Raw genomic sequence first — 16,869 nt, 5'->3', positions numbered from 1 at the left:
GTTCATTGCTGATGCAGGACAAATTTCAAATTCATTTTTCTCTCTTACATAAAGAAAAAACCTCGATAAAACTTTATTAGTATGAAGAGGAAGGATGGTAGTTAAAAATATTCAAAAATGAGAAAAATCGATGGGGGGATGTTTTGAGCTGTTCAAACTTGAAATTTGAACATTTGAACAGTGTGTTCAAATTTTACAAAGTTTCAACATTTTATCATCTCATAATATGCAACCGTTTTTGCCCTTTACAACGAGCTCAAGAACGCTTCTGTATCTTCGTTCGTTCCCGAGATATACTTAATTGAAAAGAGCATGTTGCTCAAAAATGACATTTTGAACAACCCTCATATAATTCGTAATAATCATATTTCAGCAAAATCCTTTCACAGGTTTTGGAGCAAAGCAAAGCTGTGTCCGAAATATCATCAACATCGTGACTATGAGGGTCAACTCCTGCCTGATTTGACATGAAATGAATGACCCGACCCATTATATATATATATATATATATATATATATATATATATATATATATATATATATATATATATATATATATATATATATATAATGTCATTAAATGTCTCAAATTATTTTATAAAATATACAATATATTATATCGACTGTCTTTCATTCAAAATGTATAATTGCAAATAGATGAACAGTGATGTGCATAAGGGAGGAGGGATAAAAAATAAGATATATTAAGATGATAATAGTTTCATGTATAAAATTCACATATAAATGCCATTACGTGTTTTATTAAGATATCTATGTACTTCGTGGTTGCTAACGAAAGATGATGAGAAATGGAGAAGAAGTAACAAGTCGGTCTAATTTCTGTGTTCTGGGGATTGCTGGGTTTAGTGTCCTTAGAAGAGGTGAGGCTCTTTGTTGTCCGTTCTTTTTGTATGTTCTCGATATTTTTCCAGTCATGTATATTCGAATCTCAAACTAATTATTTATATTTGTTGTTAAAACAAAAACTCTTCCCCCCTTGGAAGAATTTTGTGGGGGGAGGGGGGAATTTCAAGACAAGATCGTTGGTGGGAGGAATTCCCCCCGTCCCCCCGGGATTCCGCACCCTAGTTTGCAACATTTATGTTACATATTATGCTGTTCATTAAATCACATTTTTGTAATCTGTAATTTTAAGGCAGTATATTGTTTGAAATAAAATATTCCAAACCATTTCAAAGGTAGAATTACAAGTATTGTCAACTGACCCCGAACATATCGTCAACTCACTCCACATACAGGTTGAATTGACAATTGTCACTCTTCAAAAAAATAAAATAAAATAACATAAAATAAAAAAGCAATAATTTTACAAGTTTTTTGGAGCATGGTGAATTAAAAATTTGTAGTGGTTGAGGAAAATACAAATATTGCTCGTAGGATTTCATCAATAGTATATCTTAATTTTTAAAAGCTGCAAAAATTTAAACATAAAAACATGGTCAAGTACGATTTGATATTGCTCTTAAAGTATTGTGACCATAATATTTTGACCCAAAGGTCACTTTACTCCCTCCTGAAAAATTGGTTAGGCCTAATTAGCTATAAAATTATTGTCATATTAACGTATTATTATTATTATTTATAGTAACCGCTGTAGCTCTGTCGGTGGTCGGCCTCCGTGGAGGAGTGGTTAGCATAGTGGTCCCGGGTTCGAATCCCGGCTAGGACTTGGATGTTTGTGTTGTCCGTAAATTTAGAAAACCGAGAATATAGAGAAAAACTGATATGTACGAATGTTGAGAAAATGTGTGTGAATGACGGGGGATACCACCGAATAGGGGTATTTCTTTATTTTATATATAAAAAAGTCGGTATGGCGTCTGACTACCATGCGAGGGGCCCGGGTTCGATCCCCGGCTGAGAGAACCGGGACTTTTTCCACCTGTTTATGCGGCTCCGGCGCTCGCCCAGTGTTGTATAAAGTGGATACCTGGAGGAAACTCTGGGAGGTAAATGCGGCCAGGGGCGTGGTGCTGATCACATCACTCCAAGCTTCGGCCGAGATACGCCTTCATGGCGTGGTGCAAAGCACAGGGGAGCACTTTACCTTTTTTATTATTTATTATAGTATGGATCACATAAATGATACATCATGAACAATATCTATGTAAAATATGATCTCTCGTTGTCAAGAGCTATTAATTTTTATAATCTCGGTATGACTATTATGCCAGAAGTATTTTGCAGAAGGACCAATCTTCTTGAGAACAACTTTATTCTTTACTAACCGTTAATAAAGCTCCCCGAAAAAGTTGCATCACATATTAATATCTAACACAAAACGCGGGATTTGACATTTGAATTTCCGCCAAGACACAGAAAGTCATTCTTTTTAAGAATCTCTCAAATTTAGACTTGGTTTTCAAGCTAATTCCTAGACTTTTAAAAAACGGGACAAATAGTGTTTCTTGTATAATATCGACGGGACAACTGGGACACGCCTATGAAACGGGACTCTCCCGGTCAAAACGAGACGAATGGTCAAACTATCTTAAAGAAACGATTTTATTTCGAGCAAAGTGAAACAAAAATTATTTGAATTTCACGTTATACAGTTCATTTTCATTTCTTGTGCGGCGAGGTCGACTAAAGATTGTTGCAGTCAAGAAATGATTGTTGCGCCGGTGCAAGGAATTCGCCGCCCCCAGTTTGTACTTCAGTTATGAGTTATTATTTTTTTTTCTTTTTGCTCAGGCCAATCGGGACTAGACCTACAGTTTAAAGTGGGATCCGAACCACTTGTAGCTCCACCGGGTATCGAACCCGGAACCCCTTGATTACAAGGCGACGACGCTACCACTGCGCCATTTTTTTTATTTTTAAAGGAAATACCCCCTACACGGAGGTATCCCCCACCATTCACTCTTTTTCTCACTTTTACACTTTTCAATTCTTACATTTTCTTTGTTTCTTATCAACTGGACGAACACAAATACCCATGCCTTACCCGGGACTAGAACCCAGAACCCCTGGCGTTGTAGCGCGCTCTGCTAACCACTTCGCCACAGAGGTCGACACGCCATCGGGGAGGCCCACACACTGTACTCGTTATTTCAAAAGTGGTAATGGAAATTGCCACAAGCGAAGTTCAAATATTTAGAAAAAAAAGTTTTTTTGAGAACTGAATTTGAAAATTCAGGCGCCAGTTGAAAATGCCTACATTTTACATTCCCAATTTCGCCTTCAAATAAACACTCAAAGAACCTGTTAATTGCATAGGAAAGGCAACCTTACTTTCGAGTAAAAGATTCCGAAGAACTTTGCGGTGGCGTAAACGCATCACCCATCCCATCTCTTCACCCCACCCCTAACAGCGGTGCTTGGAAGGGAACCAGCGAAAAAGAAAGCCCTGGCCATTGGTAACAGCCTTGCTGGGATACAAGAGATCTGACCAATAAGGACGTTTGAAAACCACGTGACTGCCTCCGAAAGAGCTCTCCCCCCAATTTGTGCTGGAAACAGCAAAAGAAGACGGCCGCGCCATCTACTGGCCACCGATGGAAATGCAATTTCAAAGCGCAGCGAGGTTTAAATGTAGCTTCCACTTCTATTACCTAACTTTTCTATGGTCTTATTCCTTGCCCCTTGACAGATCCCCTTGGTCAAGTCAGAGCTCGTTGCGGCTTCTGGCCAATGGGAGAGCTCCGTGTCTCGGAATGCTCTTCCTAAAATACTTCTATATTCCTTGCTGGTGAGCGGTGAGCTGTATCTGGCAGCATTTCGCGGTAGTGTGTAACCTGTGCCTAGCGGCGAATTAAAAAGTGTTGGAAATACGTAGCGGCAACGGAATATTTACAAGGAAGTGTGTATATTTCTTATTGGTTTTCCGGCTTTATTTGGTTAGCAGTGGTAGGTGTTATACTGTCTTACCTTTTTTTGTTTTATTATTTACGTGTGTGCGTATCATGATATTTCATCGAAAAAAATGGTGAAGTAATTCCAGGATGGGAAGCTTTTGAGGAATGCTTGTCGCACTTCATGGCTAAATATCTCGATTAAGTAAAGAAAAACTTGAAATCTTCGAGGGTGTTCTGTATGGTCAGTCACTAGCTCGAGGCTTGCTGAGTACATAACCTTTCTGGGGCGAAAATCCATATTATTTGAACAGTTTTGTTGATCTGCAATATGCCCCAGGTGTTGAGAATAGCATATGGAGCTATTTCACCAGGAAAAGCAATTACCTGAATCATACCACAATGTTGTCACCAGAAATTACATGACCAGGTGATGGGAAGTATTTACAGAAGTAATTTTAATGCTAATAGTTCTAAATCTGACCTGCCTAACCTAACAACCAAAGCATTTAGAAACTTAATACACTTTCATACTTGAATCATTTGCATCATGTGACAAATTAGAAGTACCAGCACCTTGAGGTATTTTTCGAATTCTACGGTGTGCAGAAGAAAAAGTACTTGTTGCCAAAACGAAAATAAATGCACACTGCCATTAGCTTGATACGTACATCAAAAACTAAAGCATGCACACATCCATGTAGCAGACCAAGTCAGGTTGTCGAGGGGCCGTTGACCCACTGTACCCTTCGAGGTACTACTTTACTATACCGGAGACACCTTTCAATGATTTATTTCCCAATTTTTTACATTGCTAACGTACTATTCTGCATTGCAGAACATTTCTTTAAGTGAAATAATGAATTTCTAACGAAAATAACGTCTATTTCTTACATTAACGAGTACTTACTGTTGTTCCTTATTTCCCACAAAACATCCACGGGTAGCCCCAAAAATTCACGATAGCCCCAAGAACCATCATGGGGATGAGGTATGCCTACTAGGTTAGGTTAGGCCTGTTAGGTTAGGTTCCATTAGCACTCCTTTCGTTCAATTCAGCACATTGGCTTGTAGCAGCAGAAATAGCACGTATTGTGCTCTCGTGCAGAAAGTAAATGGCAGCAGAAGCAATAGCGCATCGGAAATAGATTTTCGTAGAAAACCACATGCATTCGCATTAAAATGGATCAAAACTACATTCCCGAACATCAACAACGCTACAGAAAGTGATCTGCGTAAGTACTTTCTCCTGTAAATTTGAAGCAATCCGTCTCTGGTATAGTAAAGGGTTCCCCCTTTCGAGCATCATGTTCAGTTTATCTTAATCTACAGATTTCGGTGTTTTAGATAATATAAAATTGGTTCTAGCATGCAAATGACTGAGATATTTGATCCCAAAGTAAGTAATAACCTTATTTTGGAATACTTTTGCCACTTTTTATTAGTAAAACAGTTTGTATGCACACTGAAATAGCAAAAGAACATGTCGAAAATAACTATCAGTTCCAAACCTAACAACGTAAAATAATATCAGCTGTTGTGGAATGTTGTGTTGGATGCTATATTCACTTGTGCGAAGCCTTCCTGCTGTTCCACTTTACGGCAAGGTAGCAGATGTACTTTACTTTGCAATAACACATGAAAATTACTGAAAATGCTTGGAAACAAAATCTTCTTCAGGTAACAGTTTCGTATATCGGTGACACATTTCTTCATTTTTACAGAAGAAACTACTTACGGAAATGAGTTTCTCTTAGGTTTGCAACGTTCATCGAGGTATTTTCTTTCATAGTGGAATGTATTTGACCGCGAAATCATGTATTTTTCAAGAGAAATATCTCACGATGCACAATTGCCATTGCTTTCTTTTGCTTCCCCTATGTGAAAAGGATGCTGCGTATGTTTGATGACGTAAGCCCCTGTCAGTGTTTCCAACCCCTTTTTTTAACTATGCTTGCCTAACCTAACCTTATCGGGTCATTCCATGTCAAATCAACCAATTTTTAAAAAAATGGTTGCATGACCATTTTAGAAAAAAGTCATTTTTAGTACATACGTTTGTACATGTTTCTAAACTCCTCACAAAAAGTTTGGAATATAAGAAGAAAGTGAAGAAATGGAAACAGAGACATTTATTGTAGCAAAAATGATACACCCTGTGATAGGACAAGTGCAAAAATAGAGGACAAGTGACGATGCCAGCTTGTCAAATTCACCAAAGCAACCAAATATAGTGAACGAAAAACAACCAAAATCAAGGGAAGGAAAAAACGTCTTCCCTATGAACTGTGCAAAACGGCCACAGTGTGTGACACACATAAAGTGAGTCCCTCAATAATGTGTATGGCCTCCTCTTGCACTGTGCAGTTCCCGCACACGTTGAGAGATGAGTGCATCGATGGCATCCTGTGGGAGACGGTCCCATTCAACCTGGGTAGCCTGGATGAGGTCTGGCAGTGATTGCGGAGGCTGTGGACGACGTGAAATGGCTTGCTTCAACATCGCCCACACATGCTCAATGCAATTCATGTCCGGGGAGAGTGCTGGCCAATCCATACGACGAACGTCAGCCTCCTGCAGGAAATTAGTCACTGGTGCTCCACGATGTGGACGTGCGTTATTGTCCACAAAGACAAAGTCGGCACCATACTGGTAGCGAAATGGAAGCACGAAAAGCCGTAGCACTTCATCCACATAGCGTCGAGACGTCAACCTCCCTTGAAGTGGAATGAGAGGTGTCCGTCGCCCGTACATGATACCTGCCCAAAACAAGATTCCACCACCACCAAAGCGATGGACTTCTTGCACATGCTGCTGCCTCCCGTGGCGTTGGCGACGTCGCCAAACACGTTGTTGTCGCGTATCAGGCCGCAAACAGATCCTTGTTTCATCGGAAAACATCACATTCCGCCATTGTTGCACATCCCACCTACGATGTTCATCAGCCCATATTCGTCTGTTCCGCCGATGGTGAGGTCGCAGTGGCACACGCCTCAGCGGCCTGTATGACCTTAGTTCGACACTATGCAAACGATTACGCACGGTCTGGGTCGCGATACGAACGCCGGATGCTTGCAACAAGTCCTTTTGCAACTCCCGGGCAGTCGCTGTAGGCCTTCGGCATGCAGTCACAGTAATGTATGCATCCTGATGGCATGTTGCACTCTTGGACGACCACTTCTCGGCATGTCTGATACACTGTTCGTGTTCCTGAATCGTTTCCATGTTTTGGATACCGCTCCTTGGGTGACCCCGACCACACGTGCAACCTCCGCCTGTGTACGCCCTTGTTGCAACAATGTCACAATCCTGGTGCGATCAAACTGCGTTATCACCATCGTTAACGCCAGATATCCATTTCACGCTTGCACTGCTTCGAAGACACTGGATTTGACATGCTGCGTGATGGCCAGGTAAACTCGGCCGGTACTGATAGGTTGTACCACATTGTAGATGGTGCTAGCTGTTGCCCAGATATGCACATACATCACATGGTGTTCTGCCTGCATTCTTTTCTCATGTTTCCAACTACATTCCACCCGCACTGCGCCCTGCCCATGTCCTCTCTCCCCGACAAATGGAATATTCCAGACTTTTTGTGAGGAGTTTAGATATCAAAGCCAATGTTCAAAAAAAATTATTGTCTTTAGTTCTCCTGGGACAGCCATTTTTCCAACATGGCGCATGGCTTTTTTTGCTCATGTAGTACTTTTCAGGAACCTTAATATCTCAAAAACCATTAGAGCTAGAGACCTGAAACAAAATTCGTTTTGTAGCTAATGAAGTATACTTCCTATGATATTCAGGTATGTTTTGCTTGAAATTGCATCGTAAGTACGAAAATAATGGTGGAAAATGGAGTAACAATAGTTAAAAAATTGCATTTTTAAGCCCAATTTTTTTAATGAAGGGGTTTAGTTTAAGGCTTGATTTTTTTTCATGTGTGGACCTACCTGCAGGGTGTCTGTAAATAAAATATCAGTGCTTAGAAATGCACCCCTTTTTTACAGCATGGGCTCAAACATGGCCGTTCATTGAATTTTGACAGTTTTCTGGTTCAATATCTCAGATGGGTCCCCTTTAAAAATTCTGAAATTTGGCACATAGGAAGCCATTCATGAACCTAACTCACAGTAAAAATCTCAACTTTTAGATTCAACTCGTTTTGGTCAATATGAGGTAACGTATGTCACCTAATTTCTGACGTTGCAAAGTAAGGTTAAAATATATCCCATACTTAAAATAATGAAGTCTTTTTCTTTTTTAAATTTGGGATAAATAAAGCCTCAGAAAATATAGTAACATAAGGTTTGGTACTACTTTACTATACCTGAGACACCTGGAAATGATTCCTTTCGCACTCTTTTACATTGCTAACGTACTATTATGCATTCCGGAACACTTATTTAGGTGAAATAATGGAATTCATAACGAAAATAATGTATATTTCTTACATTTACGAGTACTTACTGTTCTTGTTTATTTCCACACACAACATGGCGGTAGCTTACCGTTGATCGCAATAGCACGTCGGAAATAATTTTTTAAAAATTAAAAACACTTTAGGAATTTTAAATTGACTTTTTTACTTACTTACGGGGACGAGGTATGCCTACTAGGTTAGGTTAGGCCTGTTAGGTTAGGTTCCATTAGCACTCCTTTCGTTCAATTTAGCATATACGGACAACATCGGCTTGTAGCAGCAGCAATATCGCGTATTGTGCTCTCGTAAAAAGCAAATGGCGGGAGCAGAAATAGCACGTTGGAGAGAGATTTTCGTATAAAACCACATGGATTCGCATTAAAATGGACCAAAACTATATTCCGGAACATCAACAACACTCCAGAAAATGAATTCCGTAAGTACTTTCTCCTGTAAATTTGAAGGAATCCATCTCAGGTATAGTAAAGTGTTACCTAAGGTTTTAATACTTGACTTACCAGAAATTGAAATTACATGGTATGACAATTGAAAATCTGCGAAATTTCATTGCAAAACGTTTGATTTATTAAGCACCCATGACCAGTTGGTGTTTGTCAGCTCCAAATTCCTATTCATTCTCTTTGTTCTTTCACTAAGTTCCTAAGTAAATTATCAGAAACCTTCAGTTCATCACATATTTTTTCTTAACCAAGTGGTAGCAATCAAACTGATGATTCTGACCTTTTCAACATTAGTTTTCACTAATTTACATTTTTCTTCTTATATTTTTAATTATATGATTGTACTGGCCACGTAAAGGATTGTCACACTTGCTTTCCTTTTCTTCAGTTTTAATACTTAGTGCAATCAGCCTCCTCTGTTTTGAAACAGGAGATGCATAAAAAACAGAACAGACTTCATGCATTTCCTTTAGTTTTCTTTGGCTTGGCACAAAGACATGATTTCAAATCTGGCATTTAAGTGAGTCACTTTCTCCACATATGAAACTTTTACTCCCAACATATCAGGCATATTGATTTAACTGGTATATATCTTTTTTGACACTTTTTTACCTTACCTTACTTAACCTTTTCTTTAAGTGGTACTTCTGAAGATCACAACTTACTTTACTATATAAAAAGCTATATTTAATGGTATTTGCATATTGTCTCTAAGCCATACACCTGTAGTCTTGACCTAAGAAGTGTTATCATTTTCACTGACTTTGTTAAGATTAGTTATGTCTTTGGGGACCTTACCAAAAGGGTATTTATGACTGTCCTCTCCAGTTAAAAATATTACAGAACACTCCATTTCCTGTCACAGATAACGAACATTCACAAGTCACTACTCTCGGCACATTAGGCAAAGGAAGAATGGCAGCAGAGATTGTACATGCACAGATCAATTCTAGGCTTGCCTCACATCTATTTCAACAAATGTCTTTTCTTGGAAAATAAAGGAAACAAAAGATAATATATTCTACCAGCTTTGACACTCCAAAATAAATAGCCTACTTTCAGTGGAGTGCCCAAGGAGGGGTTTGTGGGGGTCATAACCCAATACCTTTGGCCTAGTATTCCATAAACAATTACGTCAAAGGCAGGATAATGTGGCAAAAACAGGGCTGTATACTAAAATAATATATGTAACCCCCCCTCCCCTCCCTTTCAAAATTCATGGGCATGCCACTGTCTATCTTAACCTGCATGTACTGCTACATTGATAAAAATATGGGGGAAGCTCAGTTTTGGAGCTGACAATACCAACTGGTCCTGGGTACCTAATAAATCAAACCTTTTGCAATGAAATTTCGCAGATTTTCAATTGTCATACCTTGTAATTTCAATTTCTGGTAAGTCAAGTATTAAAACCTTATGTTACTATATTTTCCGAGGCTTTATTTATCCCAAATTTAAAAAAGAAAAAGACTTCATTATTTTAAGTATGGGATATATTTTAACCTTACTTTGCAACGTCAGAAATTAGGTGACATATTGACCAAAACGAGTTGAATCTAAAAGTTGAGATTTTTACTGTGAGTTAGGTTCATGAATGGCTTCCTATGTGCCAAATTTCAGAATTTTTAAAGGGGACCCATCTGAGATATTGAACCAGAAAACTGTCAAAATTCAATGAACGGCCATGTTTGAGCCCATGCTGTAAAAAAGGGGTGCATTTCTAAGCACTGATATTTTATTTACAGACACCCTGCAGGTAGGTCCACACATGAAAAAAAATCAAGCCTTAAACTAAACCCCTTCATTAAAAAAATTGGGCTTAAAAATGCAATTTTTTAACTATTGTTACTCCATTTTCCACCATTATTTTCGTACTTACGATGCAATTTCAAGCAAAATATACCTGAATATCATAGGAAGTATACTTCATTAGCTACAAAATGAATTTTGTTTCAGGTCTCTAGTTCTAATGATTTTTGAGATATTAAGGTTTCTGAAAAGTACTACATGAGCAAAAAAAAAAGCCATGTTGAAAAAATGGCTGCCCCAGGAGAACTGAAGACAATATTTTTTTTTTTTTGAACATTGGCTTTGATATCTAGAAACATGTACAAACGTATGTACTAAAAATGATTTTTTTCTAAAATGGTCATGCAACCACCATTGGATGGTTTGGTATGGAATGACCCTATTGCAAATGGTTCGTGGGGCTATCCGTCAGCTACCTGTGCATAATGTACATGATGAACACGATAGTAGGTATTTTTCGGTGAAGAAGGTTGGAAACACTGCATACCCACAGTGGTAGTCAAGTTGTGGCTGCCATATTGTGGGTTACGGAAGCGAAAATAGGAATAAAAAAAAATACTCTATTTGAAAAATTGTGTTTGTTTTCGTGTAAAAGGCGTAATGGCACCTTGAACTATGTTTTGCAATACAGAATTGGTAAGTACGAACCATGCGAAACACAAAATATCCGATTTTAATGTGTCTCCGATGCATGAAACTGGTACCCTGCTTAATCGATGCAAAACATTTCACTTTCTGGAGGGGGCACAGAGAGTCACGGGTGTCATTGTAGATCATAAATATTCACAGGTTTAAATTTGGTGAAAATAGTTAGAAAGCTAGCTTCACCACCTGGAGAATATAGTAACTCTGATTTTTTTTTATAGAAAGGCTTTTTCTGTTGAGTGGCCCTGTAAAATGTTTGAACAGTTTGATTAAAGCAAATAGAAAGTGATGTGTAAGTATACATTTTTCTGTTACTGTATATGAGTCATTGCATGGCAAATCACTGAAATGGTAGTCGCCACTACATCTCCAATTTTAATAAAATTTTGCACAAATGTATGTCTGAGGGTATTATGGCAAACTGTAAAATTATTTATGTCTACGGTCATTAGTTTGGGCTACAGGAGTGATTAAATTTACCATCTCGGTGTGTAGCAACATAGTAACATACAGCACGAAGGTACGAGATAAATGCTTGTAGCGTAACAAAAAGAAATGACATATGATTTCTAGTTGTTGTATTATGTAAAGGAAATATATACAATAAAAAAAGTTAAGTTTGGTGACAACTATATTAATTTGTGGTTGTCTTTTTCATAACCGAAAAATTGATTGATTGATTGATTTGTTGTTTTAAGTCCACTTTATGCACAGTAAAGCTAATCGGGACTGGACCTACAGTTTAAAGTGGGATCCGAACCACTTGTGCCTCCACCAGGTATCGAACCCGGGATCCTTTGATTACAAGGCGACGACACATAACCGAAAAAGTGGAAATCTGTCATATTTTAAAGTGGAAGGAAATAGAGTGTAATCTCCATAGTTCTCACAAGAACAGTTTTCAAAGTGTGGTGTTTCCACACTAAAAAGGAAGACTGCAATATATTTCCTTGCTTAAAAACTGTGGCATGTATGTTAAAAATATGAAAAAGCTAAAAAAAAGCACTCTTTCTAGGTGCAAAGTTCCTTATTAGTAAAAGATATCAAGAAGAAATGAGTGGCAGTAAAATATTGTACTCTACCAACATGTTCCTCAGGAGAAATTTCATAATTGCACTCTGAACCATTTTCATAGAATACTGAATTATGTGTACTGTTGTTCTGCTAATATATGCTTTCAAATATGTCTGGTTGCTGTACCTCGACCCATGCACTCACACCTGTAAAAGAGTATCTTCCAAAACCAAAAAAAGTTAATGCAAATTGTGAAACATTTGTGCATTTTGATACTCATTTGTTTCATGTGAATTTCAGGACACTTTTGTTTTCCCGCCAAATCTATTTTGTGATATGGGGCTGGCTTCTGGCGGTGTACCGTAATATTTGGTAAGAATAGTGGTGTTTTTCGATTATTTAGTGTGAATAACAGTAAGATTTGTTAACAAACTGTACTTAGAGACAGGAAGACATTCATTCTGTGTGTGATAACTGAAAGTGAAATAAACACAGACATGGCATTGCCTTAGGGCTGTGTGCCACATGAACCCTCAGTGCAGTGCAGTGTAGGCTTGAAGACAGACAGTGCTTGTCACCTACATCACTACACACCAAAAACAGGAACTGTATTGGTAAGTACCCTGCCAGGTTTAGATCAAGAACTGTTGAAATTTAGAGTAGGTAGTGTGGATAACATTTGTTTCCATCATGCAAAGGTTTACTTGCAAAAATATTCTCACATATTTAGTTCTTGCTGCTGCGACCCATTTTCCTATCACAAGGGTCCTTGCAAGATGTCACTAAGGACACAGCAAGCAGGGTTCCCACACACCTGAAAAACCTGGAAATCTCAGGGAATTTGAAAAAAAATACAAATCTCAGGGAAAATCTTGTAATTGATTAATGGTTCCCCATGAAGCAAAACTGATGGATTATAATATGCTCCTGGCTGTTGTAGCATTTCTCTTTCAGCAAGGAACTCGTATCTATTTATTCGTCTGTTTCTTGTTTTTAAATGTGATTCCAGGGCTGGTGACCAAGTGTATACCCTCATAAATTTTGCGCTTTTTAAAATTTAATTAGCCGATTTCGATCATTTACATGACGTATTCAAGATGTGGAAAACACATAATAAAGATAACCTGATGTCCAAAGTTAACCAGTGTTCATCTGATTTCCCTTATTAGGGAGTAGTTTTAAGTTTTTTCTTCCTTCTTTTTTTACAAAATAGTAAAAAAATGGAGTGTCCCGTTTAGGGAAATATTTATTTTCTGCCATCTTTTGTGTACGATATTGTTGATTGTGTATTTACTGCATTTAGAACAGAATTTTAAATATTTACTTACTAGTGCCATATATGAATTATGTACTGTTCATAAATACTTGTTCATATTTTAAGTTTTTGATCATGTTCAACTATTGTTATAGTCATGACGTGACATGTGAATTTTTACATGCCTCAAAAGCTCACATATGTATAAAATGGAATTACTTGTAGGACCAGCAGATCTACATTAATATCATGTAGTGAAATAGATTTCTGAACAGATATGCCAGAAATTAAATATCATGAGGTGAAGGCCAGTCGAATGGTGTATACTTAACTACTAGCATTCCTCACTTCTTCATCTTAAGATTAGGCTTGTTTCGTTCCTGTCATTATCATCGTCACTCATAATATTACCAATTCTAAAGCATGTTTTTCTAGCAGGATATTTGTAGAGTTGGTGTTTTAAGGCTCAGGAAAAGTATGTCTATTTTTCACACTAGTTTTAATCCCCGGTGGATTCATAACTTATTTTTCTTTTTTAAATCTGTACTAATAATTGTCACTTCATTTTTATATGTTTTAAAAATTCCAATATTTTGTTTGTCTTAACTATCATTGTACACATTACAGATTAATTGATATTGAATCAATTTATAAACATCTATGAAAAGTGTGAAAATATTTCAATGTTTTATATCAGATATGTTAGGAATTGTTTCAGAGTTGTTTAAAGTTCTAGAAAACTGGACATCTTTGTTCTTAATTACATTCAAAAAAGTGTAATTTTATTTTATTATTGAATTAATTTTGTTATTTGCATCAGAAAACAACAGTAATAAAGAAGGTGAGGATGGTATGGCTATGAGGGGAAATGGAGAGGAGGCCATTGTAAAATTATAGTAGTCCTTTACTGTGCATTCAATACTCTGGAAAACTCATGGCAAATGGATTTGGAGTTTACGTGGGAACCCTGAGCAAGGACATATGGTGGTAAACTGATACCTGGGCAAAAATTGTGTGGAAAATGTGAGACACACGTGAAAGAACACCATACCAGCCTGAAGATTTGGGTAATGTTGATGAGGTAAATGACAGTGATTATGTCCCAGACAGCAGTGCTAGTCCATTGAAGAGACTGAATTCAAGTCTGCATGAAATACAAGTATCTCCCATGAAGACACTTACTCATGTGAACAAGGAGAAGAAGAAAAGATATGGAAAGGCAAAAATGAAACAAATACAATCTTCTATTACAAAGCATGTCAAAAGAATCTGTTGAGGCTACAAAAACTCATGCTGAAAGCGACCTAAACCTTCTCATGTCAGGACTTCAGCAGAAATTCATCAAGTCTTCAAGAGCTGAACAGCTCCAAATACTCATAGTTGGCCAACAACAAAGTGGGATCCGAACCACTGTGCCTCCACTGGGTATGGAACCCAGGACCATTTGATCACAAGGCGATGATGTTACCATTACACCATCGAGGAGGAGCATAGAGGTAACGTTGTCACCTTGTAATCAAGGGGTCCCGGGTTCGATACCCGGTGGAGGCACATGGCACAGTGGTTCGGATCCCACTTTAAAAACTGTAGGTCCAGTCCCGATTAGCCTTATTGTGCATAAAGTGGACTTATTTAAAACAACAAATCAATCAATCAAAAACCATCGAGGAGGCAGAAAAGTTGTAAAAGAAAGAATGCATTGGCATCTCGTGAAATTATTTGCCTTATTAAATAAATATTGATTACAGTCTGCAAAGAATTGGATCCAAATTTTTTTTTGCTTGTGTCATTGTTCTCTGTAATGCATTGTAAATTACCAGAACCACATGTGCCTGAGTGAGTGGTATTCATGTTTCACAGGTATAGTGTTATTTTGTGACTGTTTTAGTCACAAGTGCTTCTTTCGAAGATAACAGCTTTTTCGGTGTCTAATCCATGAAAATAATGAAAAATGTTCAGCACGTTTAGTTTGATTTGATTTCATTTATTTTACTTCGCGTTTTGTGCCACTTTTTGCTAATTTGCGAAGATGGACATGACTGATATGATGAAATTAATGAATAAACATTCACAAACATCCATGCCCAGGCCAGGAATCGAACCTGGGACTCCTAACGTCGTAGGGTGATGTGCAGAACGATTAGTACCTATTTTGTATTTTGTTCTTATTTTTAGTGCCTATCAATCCTCATCCTGTTTATAAGCCCTTATTTAACCTCACTTAGATTGGTAAAAGTGATGACCATGGATGGTGTAAATTATATAGGACACTGAAAAGTCTCATATAAAAATTATGTAACATTTTGAAAACAGTTAGTAATTAAACTTGCGAGAATTCTTTCAGTATTTAATGATGAAAACCTTTCTTAATCGCAGAGATTTTATTTCTAAAAAAGAAAAAAATTACAGGCAAATTATTGTGTGGGTTAAGTTGATGCCACTGGCACTGTCCCCTATTTTTGTTTCACTAAACTACAATAATTTCTTTACGCTGGGTGTACTTCTGGCTTCATGGCAATACTGGCATTGAAAGCGTAGGGATGGGAGGGCACGGCCCTTAATAATTAAGAAAAAAATATTTTGGAAGGTGGCAGACCGGACTCTCAGAAATGACAATTTTTACTGTAATGACCTACTATGTTATGATAATTATTGCAAATTCATTCCTGCAACAAATACAGTTACAATCACTAAAGTGTCAATTAGAATTATAATCAAAATAAGCAAGTACCTTGTCACAACAGATGCTGGAAATGTTGTCCTGATGCATCCACACGGTTTTGGCATGTCTTTCGGAAATATCCATTTACACGCAACAGTTCAGCTTCTGAAATTGCTACAGTTTCTCTCCTGATATTCTCCTTCAGTTGTTCTAATGTGTGAAAGTTTGTTGCATAGACTTTATTTTACAATTTCCCCCATAGATAAACACGTTACTAACGCTAACTGATAAGTCAGGGTGACAAAAGAGGAACGGGAGAAGAAGCCACGTTATTTTAGGGATTGAGATGTCTTGGGTTCGAGTTACGAGATGAGCGCGAAACATTTACATCCATGTAGCCATGCTCACTGAATCGGTTGATTTCACTAAATTTGGCAGGAAACTGGGAATTGGCACAACATGTGATAAAAATGTGAGAGAAACATTGCAAAAATGCGAGATTGTTAAAGAAAGTTAAATTTATATAAGGCTGGAAATCTGAAACTTAGAAAGTACAACAATAGATCAAAAGCTCTCTCTCATTGATGAAAAAGGACAGATGAAGGAAAACACTTCTTGTGATCAAAATGTGATAAAAGTATTGTAAGCCAGTGAGTTATTTTCAAAGAAAATTAAATTTTGAAAAGGCTAGATATCCCTTTTCATAACGAGTTCAACAATGAACGAAAGGTCCCATTGTTGCTGGGAAAGGAGAGTTAAAGTCACAGTGTGTGATCAAAATGTGA

At 37.6% G+C, this 16,869-nt stretch overlaps 1 protein-coding gene across 1 annotated transcript in view; it reads left to right on the top strand.

Moving 5' to 3' along the window:
- The first annotated feature begins 3,742 nt into the window (after positions 1–3,742).
- Positions 3,743–16,869, top strand: part of LOC145981885 (protein bric-a-brac 1-like) — a 94,334-nt gene continuing 81,207 nt past the window's right edge. The window contains exon 1 of the mRNA XM_083115370.1: positions 3,743–3,870. The gene's annotated coding sequence lies outside the window, so the exon portion shown is untranslated. The remainder of the gene's footprint in view (positions 3,871–16,869) is intronic.

Source organism: Lepisma saccharinum, chromosome 30 (assembly GCF_977018435.1).
Source record: "Lepisma saccharinum chromosome 30, izLepSacc3.1, whole genome shotgun sequence".
NCBI lineage: Eukaryota > Metazoa > Arthropoda > Insecta > Zygentoma > Lepismatidae > Lepisma > Lepisma saccharinum.
This window is presented reverse-complemented; position numbering and strand designations above follow the sequence as displayed.